Genomic DNA, 9,159 nt, shown 5'->3' on the forward strand with positions numbered 1-9,159 from the left:
CTACAGTAGCCCCTCTTTGGGATCGCATCAGATGGGCTAGCCTTCGGTCCACATGCGCATCAATGACCCAAGGGCGCTCTTGACCCTGTCGCCGGTACTGACCACTGCATACCGGGAACACCCCACAAGACCTGTCGTTTTGCAGACACTCTGACCCAGTTATCTAGCCATCACAATTTGGCCCTTGTCAAAGTCACACAGATCCTTACGCTTGCCCATTTTTCCTGTTTCCAACACATTAACTTCAGGAACTGACTGTTCACCTGCTTCCTGATACATCCCACCCCTTGACAGGTGCCATTGTAATGAGATAATCAATGTTATTCACTTACCTGTTGGTGGTATTAATGTTTTGGCTGATATGTGTGTGTGTGTGTTTAAAGCATTTCTGATTCTTTCTTAGTGGCCTTCATGCTCCCAAAAGGAACTGAATTAAGCGTATGCTGTAATATAATGGATGCTGTTTGTACACCGTGGAGATAAGGTGTGTCGCTTATAAGAGGCAAGAAAAAGCCTTCAGTGTATTTCTGGAAAAACGACTCAAACAAACAGTCCTACTTCACCCGCTTTGTCTCCTCCAACTTTCATTATTAACACTTGTCACCTGTGGTGTTTTTCAGCCACATGTTCTGTTGCAGATTGTAGGATGGAGTTGACACAACTGGTTATTATCTTATAAAGTCTGCTTTTCAAGCCAAACAATTTTAAGGGAGTGCTTGAAATCCATGATAACTGAGTCCATGAAGGAAGGCTTCATGGTATTTTGCAGAAAGCTAACTACTGGAGTGACTTGCTACGTTTCCTAATTTGTCACCTTGTACATATGCATGTCACTATTAATCAAAGCAACGACTGTGCACCCTCTCTGCTGTTATTGCTGTGATGATGCATTTACTTTTGAGTTATTCTTCATCTTAATCATGTACCATAAATGCTCCACCAACTTTTAACTGCAAACTTAATATATATAAAAGTAGGTAAAGTATTTGAAGTAGGAGGAAAAAAAAAACATCAAAATTTACCGTTTTCTCCCTGCAAACTGAACCGTCAGTGCTTTACAGCAGAATTTAGTTCCTGTTTATTATGGGTTCATGGCATATTTCAATGCGCTACCTCCCCTATCCTGTGTCAGCAGTAGTGATACTGGTCTAACCCCGGGACTGGAATATCACTTGACTAAAGGTAAAGCATTCCAATCAATCTCCATATCCTTTAAATGCTCTCTCTCTCAGATGGCCTGCCAATGTGGCCGAAGTTGCGCTGATATATAGGCACGTCTATCAAATAAGCTTATGTGTGTTTGTGTTTGAGTGTGTTTTTTACACCCTTGGCTCCGTGTGTGTGTGTGTGTGTGTGCGCGCGCGCGTGTATGCTAATCTAACGGATGTGCCCATCCCTCCATGGTGCATATATGTCTCTGGGGCTATAATACAGTGTGCAGGAATCTCCCGGTGGATGCATGTCTCACCCCACCCATGCTGACAGGAGCAAAATGTCATGGTCTTTTTGATGGATGCCCACCGTTAACATGATGGGTGTGGACATCAATCTTAGCCACCTGATTAAAATACACATTGATGGGCAAAATTTACAGACCCATGGGTAGGGGGGCTTCTTGGAAAACCCATGCTGATAGAAAAACGGGCACGGCCAGCAGTGTGTGATATGCCTTAAAAACATATGTGACAGAGCCTTCTGTGAAGCGAAGGGTTTTGAATGGTCGATTTTCTTCCGTTTGAGGGATTTGGGAGTAGGGCTTCATCTCCTTGATTTGCTTCAGTGTCTGCTGGGTAGTGTAGTTTTGGGGATATGAACGCTAAATGTTCAAGTGTGAATTGAAGGTCATCTCATTGAATCTGAACATGACTTGAGCTTGAAATGCTGCAGAGTAAATTAGGATAAGCAAGAACTTATAAGAAGAAACCTATAGCATTCCATTAATTTGGCAGAAAATAAAGCTCTCAGTCATTATAGATATTATGGCAGCTTATAAAAATTAAATTAACAAGTTTCCACCTGACAAGGCATGCTAACCAGTCCACCGCTCTGCAAATCTGCAGTGTTTACAGAAGCGTGTGCCTCTATAATTTGTGCCCGTAGTGACTCCAGCGCTTGCAGATTTGGGCAGCAGACCATTAATTAAGTGTATCACTAAAGTTACAAATGCACTCATTATGAAAAAAAAAATGAGGACGGTCAAATCAATTTCATATTAACAGGCATTCCCCCATAGCCACGGTCCAGAGAACCCAAGACTGAATTGGTCATGTCATTAACATGTGTCGTTTATTTTTTTTATTTCTAACCAGCAGCTGCAGTCTATATTGGTTGTATCACATAGAGTGCCAGGGTAACACGCATGAACTCATAAATTGATAAGTATTCCCCTTTAATTCTGTGCAGCATGCACGTAGAGGAAAGCATAGAGCTGACCTGGCTAAAAGTCAGATCTATTTTAGAGACAAATGCTGTTGCCTGTAACTGACTGCAACTCTGGGCTGAACCACGGGGACTCTCTCCTCGGGAGCAAACTGTATATCTCCTCTCTCTCTCTCTCTCTCTCTCTCTCTCTCTCTCTCTCTCTCTCTCTCTCTCTCTCTCTCTCTCTCTCTCTCTCTCTCTCTCTCTCTCTCTCTCTCTCTCTCTCTCTCTCTCTCTCACACACACACACACACGTGCTCTGTTTTTGCAAACTCATGCATACCTGTCTGCCACCCACAAGCTCTGCAACTTCAATTTAACTTCAATCTTATATTCTCACTTTCATTTTCACCTCCCCATCCCTGTCTCCCATGCTGCACTGCAGCATCAAATGTGACTGCTAGCTCTGTTTCAGCTTAATACTTGCCAAAAAATATGAGGAAAGAGGGGTTGAGTGTGTGTGTGTGTGTGTGTGTGTGTGTGTGTGTGTGTGTGTGTGTGTGTGTGTGTGTGTGTGTGTGTGTGTGTGTGTGTGTGTGTGTGTGTGTGTGTGTGTGTGCATGAAAGAGAGACTGCAAAAAAGAGACATGAAACAACCATCTGCAGCTTGTGAAGAGGTTCTCAAGTTATTTGGTTATTTTTTTAACTCCTAATGCATATTTTTTGAAAATGAATTTCCATACACTGAATCATATTTAGTTAACGAATCACATCTGTTTAATTTATTTGACCTTTGCTAGAGGTATCAAATGAGTCAGGTATCAGCTGGGATGTGGCCGATCAAATGTACTGACTGGGACTAGCGGTAATAAAGGAGGGTCAGCGGGCCAGGAAAGAAATGCTGAGACTGGGAAACAGAGCAGTTCATGAGCCTATAACTCACCACAGTGACAGAGAGGAAGAGGGCGGGGGGCACGAATGACGGAGGGAGACACGAGGAGACGGGAGGCGGTGAGGTCAAAAAGGGAGTGTGGAGAAGGGGAGAAAATGTAGGTGGAAGAGGACAGAAATGACAGAAAAGCCCCCTATATGAGTTCAGTGCTATGAGGGCGACCTCTCAAAATGGTGTTCTCCTACCATTCATTTGAATCGAGTTAGAGGAAATGGCCCGATATGGAGCAAAAAAAATGTGTAAATAAAAAACATGCAAATCCCAAATGAAATGCTAGAAAAAGGACTATTGTCTGGTTTAAGTAAAAGCTCTCTCCTCGTGAGTTTTGGGCAAACGGCATTATATCCTCACAATGGATTCATGCCTGTTCAATTTAGAGGGTCACGGTAGTGTAGGCAAACTAAAATCCACACAACACACACAAAAACCCTCACTCTCTCCCTCTCTCTCTTTCTCTCTCTCTCTCACTCTCTCTCTTGCTCTCTGTCTCTCGCTCTCTCTCTCCATTTTTTTTTCATTTCTCTGACAAATTGCTTCTCAAAAGTCTGAGCAGAACGTACTTCTGATCCGGCCACCGTAAAAACACCAACACATTCCTCATTTCATAAGTCAAAGCTGCTCAGCGCGCGTGTTGGCACCAGCCTCCAACACAAACGCTTCAGTTTTTGGTCCTGAACACATTAATAGGACAAATGAGACTTGAAAGTTGGCTTTAGGAGAGGGCCCAGATCTGGGCTTATTTCTCATTGTCTCTTTGTCCCACATGCACATCCAGACACCATACTCACGCTCAGACACAGATTTTTTTTTTAACCGAGCTGGGATTTCTCCCTCTGTCTTACCATTGTCTCTGTCTTGGCACTCAATTAAGCCCAAGTGAAAGAGAGCAGTATGTGTTCAATTTGTCATCTTTGTCAGGAGAGCAAGCTTTACCGTGTTGCTTCTGCATACCCGTAGCACTGATCTGGAAATAGTTGGCATGTCAGCCCTTCAAAAGGAGCCTTATTTCAACTAGGTATTTGGTTGCTCATTGGCAGTGGACCAGCATTTGCGTCGCACCCTGCATCAGTACCCAGGTCTGCCTGGCAAAGCTAATGATCCATCCTACCAGCAGACTAAATTCCAAGAGAAGACGCCTGAGAGCCACCTCAAGGAATCCTAGTCACAGCCCCCAAGCCGAAAACTCATTGTTAAAAAAACAGATGCTTTTTTTTCGGATTTTTCCCCCTTTTCCTCCCCAATTGTACTTGACCAATTACCCCACTCTTCCAAGCCATCCCAGTCACTGCACCACCCCCTCTGCTGATCCGGGGAGGGCTGCAGACTACCACATGCCTCATCCGATACATGTGGAGTCGCCAGCCACTTCTTTTCACCTGACAGTGAGGAGTTTCGCCAGGGGGAAGTAGTGCGTGGGAGGATCATGCTATTCTCCCCAGTTCCCCCTCCCCCCCATACAGACACCCCGACCAACCAGAGGAGGCGCTAGTGCATTGACCAGGACACATACACACATCCGGCTTCTCACCTGCAGACACGGCCAATTTTGTCTGTAGGGATGCCTGACCAAGCCAGAGGTAACACGGGGATTCGAACCAGTGATCCCCATGTTGGTAGGCAACGGAATAGACCGCTATGCTACCCAGACACCCCACAGAACCATCTCTTGACACAAGAAAGGTACTGCAACAAGCAGAAAACATGCAATTTGATGTGGCCTAGAATTTCCAAATGGATAGAGAATTATCAACAAGGCAAATGGAGGTGGAAAAAAGAGAAAAAGATGCATCATTTATAACATTTCTGTGTTTTTTTCTTCTTTTTTTTGAGTGTTCCCTCATCTTTGAGTTCAAACTTAACACACATTATCAGGATAAATTTGGCAGTGGGGGTGCATTTATGGCCATCCTGTTGGCTGTGGGTGAAATGCGAGGCAGGGCACTTCACAGCCACATCATTAAGACCCTTTGAGATGAAGAGTCTCCACACGTTTGTTCCCCTTCATGTCAGACTCCACATGAACACGCCACCCGCCGTGCCAATGTCACATTACTCCCTGGGCACTAGTGAGTGCACCCCACATTAACATTATTCATGCTGACAGAGAGTCACGACTCCCAGATGAGAGAACTCCCTCCTCCTCGCCAGGTAGACTCTGAGTGCTATGGTAGGTTCACTCCAGCCTGGGCTGTGAATGGGTAAGTACCTTTAAGCATGCCATGTGACATTACCAACATGGAAAAGAACCAAATTTGAGCAGCTTGCAAACATATTAGGCAAATTTGGCCGATGCTCACTATTACTCTCATATAATATGATTTCTTGGAAAGAGATCATGTCACCATACGTACCTTGCAAGCGAAACCGGCATTGCACAGAATTGCCATCACCTAATTCCTTATGAAGCTCCAATGCCTGACCTTTGTGCCTCTGACTCCCATGATGGAGCTCGGGTGAGTATCAGTCGAGATCATTCTCAATCAGCCCTCTCCCACTGCCGGGAAATTGTTTGTGTGCGCATCACGTCAACCCGGCTGTCATCTGTGACTTGTCCTGCCTTTGCCATGACCCCCTCGACCAAGGGCGAAATGTCGAGTCTTGCATGACAAGGCTGTGACAAGGCTGTGACTAACTCCGCTGCACCAATGGGGGGGGGGGCAACAGTGGTGATTATTGCAGATGATGGTGATGTCAGTCTGTCCGCAGTGGCATGGCGCTGACATGTCACGGCTGTCCTCATTAAATTCCTCTGAATTCTAAGCAGGCCTCGAAGCTGGCTTCGTTCCTTGCATGCCAAATCACATAATTGGCGTAGGAACAGATCAATTGAACACAGTCAGAGGTCACAGGAACACAGAGGCGTTTGTTAGGGCATAAAAAGGGCTTTGGATAGGGAAATAATTTCCAAATAAATATTTAATGTGAATATTTTCATGTGCAAGCAAAAAATAAATTCTCTTTAGTTAACAGTGTGTTTCGAAGCACAGTGTTTTGCTTAAAGCCCGTCAGTTGTAAGGTTGTGTACACATGCATACATGTGCCGACTGCACATGTGCATGCATGCATGTATGTGTGTGCATGTATGTGTGTGTGTGTGGGGGGGGGGAGTCTTGTTCAGGTGTCTCTGGTGTATGATGGATATTAATCATGATCAAAGGCTATTTCAGAGCTGTTGGCTTTATGTAATCCCCTCCTCTATAAGACCCTCACCTCTCTCCTCCCACCCAATCTCCCTTTCTTATTGCATTATATAAAGTATATAGTTGTATAACTCATTATCTTTCTATTGGTGTAGAGATCTGTCTATCGATCAGACAGATTGATTTCTAACTAGCTATCCATCTTGATAGATAGATAGATAGATAGATAGATAGATAGATAGATAGATAGATAGATAGATAGATAGATAGATAGATAGATAGATAGATAGATAGATAGATAGATAGATAGATAGATTAAGGTGAACATAGTAGAAAGTTGTATGTAAATATTGTGTTCCATGTGCATATTATGAGTCTGCAAAGAAATAGACCATGGTGCCCATCTCGGCCGATATATCTGGTACCACTGATCACACCACCAACAGCAGACCACTGAGCAGCCATTTAACAAACAGACCAGTGTGTCCTTGGATGGCAGTCCTAATCAATTTCCCAAGTAAGAACACCTTATGGTTAGCTGGCTTGTGTTGTCCTCTGAAGTGGTAACAAATGACAAGCAAAATGGTTCATTCCTATCATGCCAAAGGCAGGAGACGGGAGGTGACCCCCAAGTGAAACAACAGCATTGCATCTTATGTGAACATTCTTGTCAACATATCTTTGAGCATGACATTGGCAGCAATCCTGCTTGTCCCTGCACTCACAAACCACCAAATACCCCAACAAGAAAAGAGCCAAACAACGTGGAGATGGGAGTAAAGGGGGGGACAAAAAGAGTTAACGTGACCAAAGATCCGGAGAAGGGAATATGGGGGTGGGGGGGTTGAGGAAGTGGAACAGGATTAGGACTCAAGGTAAGAGGTACTAGATAGAGAGGCAGGGGAAGAGAAGAGCAGTATTGACATATAGGTCATCTGTAGGGACAACAGGAGACCCTAGTGGTACCCTGAGATATCTCCATCAGTCTATGAACACTGTCTAGCTCTCTGAAACAGCTTAACTTAGGCAGACACACACACACACACACACACACACACACACACACACACACACACACACACACACACACGTGCGCACACATACAAGATGTAACAGAAGTCAGCATTCATATGCAGCAGGTAATACCCAACATTGCCACTGGGACTATTTGAATCTCAATAGGTTTTGAGCTATGACGGAAAATGAAGGTGAACAGCTTAAGAAAGCCCAGAAACTCAAATTAAATGTGTGTGGGCCTGATAGTTATGGATATCACCGCTGCTATTTAATGACAATCTTAACAAAGTGTGTGTCGAGAAAGTGAAATTCCTGGTAGTGCTGTATGTTTGGAGATGCCTTTAGGAATTAACTATAGAAAGACTTTATTAAACTATGGGCAAGGGAAAAGATATGGACTCAAAAAACTAAATTTGTGTGAAAAAAATTTGCAAGCTGCCAGACCCTGGCCACCTCTGCACCAAAATGAGGGAATCTCTTAATCTTCAAACAAAAAACAAAAAGCAAAGCCAGTAAGCCCTTCACACACCCCCACCATTGCTCCCACCAGCAGCAGGAGAAGTCTCTATGGACTTTATTAGCCTGCCTTGCTGTGCCTGTTCAAGCATTGGTTTGTGGCAATTTACGATATCAAGAGGGTAACAAATGGACATCCATGTCAGTTCCTTAACTATTTCTCGTGGAAATCTAGTCCGTCCAGGGTGTTTGGCCCTTGGCCTGACCTAAAAGAGTGTTGGATACACACCAGTGACTTGTGCTCATCAGAGCACATTAGCTGGGAGCCTGCGGGGGGAAGCTAGGAGGTCCCATTAACTTGGAGACGGGAGTTGCTGGCAGATTGACAGAAAAGCTACACTTACCAGGAAAAAGGGAGGTTAACTTAACTGGGCGCATTTATGGTACCTGACACTTTGTTAGTTTCAATGTTTTTTAGTCTTTTTGTCACAGTTAGATGGTTACTGTGGAAACTCTATAATGCAATAGTCCCATTCAAGGGAGGATCTAGGGTCTGGCTAGGGTGGGCTGAGGCTACATCATTCTTGTTGCCATCAAAAGATCTAGAGCAAAAATATAAAAAATACAAAAAAAATGTAGATACTGCTTTGGTGTTAGGGGTCAGTGTTGTGTATTGACTATTAGTTTGTCCCTAATGGCATTCTGTAAATTCCCCTGTGTACATCATCGATATGTGTAACCAGCTGTTCAGAAGTGTGTTACTAAAGATGAAACCCATGTTCACTCCTACTCCTGTTTCAAGTTTGGTTATTAAGTAGTTATTGTCACTAATCTATAGTGAATATACATCAAAAGTGGCAACGAGGATGGGATCTTTGAGTCTACTACTACCGCTCCAGTGACCTCAGTTCAAGTATAGAAATTTACATGCACAGACCCAGTTTTGTCTGAGATTATGGACATTGTCACCCGTGGAAGGGGAGGAGAGATGACGCAGAGCTTAAAGCCTTACCTGGTCAGGAGACATGAGCTCCCCATCCAGTCTGGTTGCTTACTATGGTGCTATCGAGTCATCATTCCACCACCACTGAGGAAACAAGTGTTCGAGGAACTACATTCGGGACACTGTGATGTTTTACGTATGAAAGAAATTGCACACAGCTACTTCTGGTGGCCAGGTTTGGATGCAGCTGTCTAGGAGCAAGCCAAGTCATGTTCAGCATGTCAGACGCT

This window comes from Lampris incognitus, chromosome 8, assembly GCF_029633865.1.
Source record: "Lampris incognitus isolate fLamInc1 chromosome 8, fLamInc1.hap2, whole genome shotgun sequence".
Lineage (NCBI taxonomy): Eukaryota > Metazoa > Chordata > Actinopteri > Lampriformes > Lampridae > Lampris > Lampris incognitus.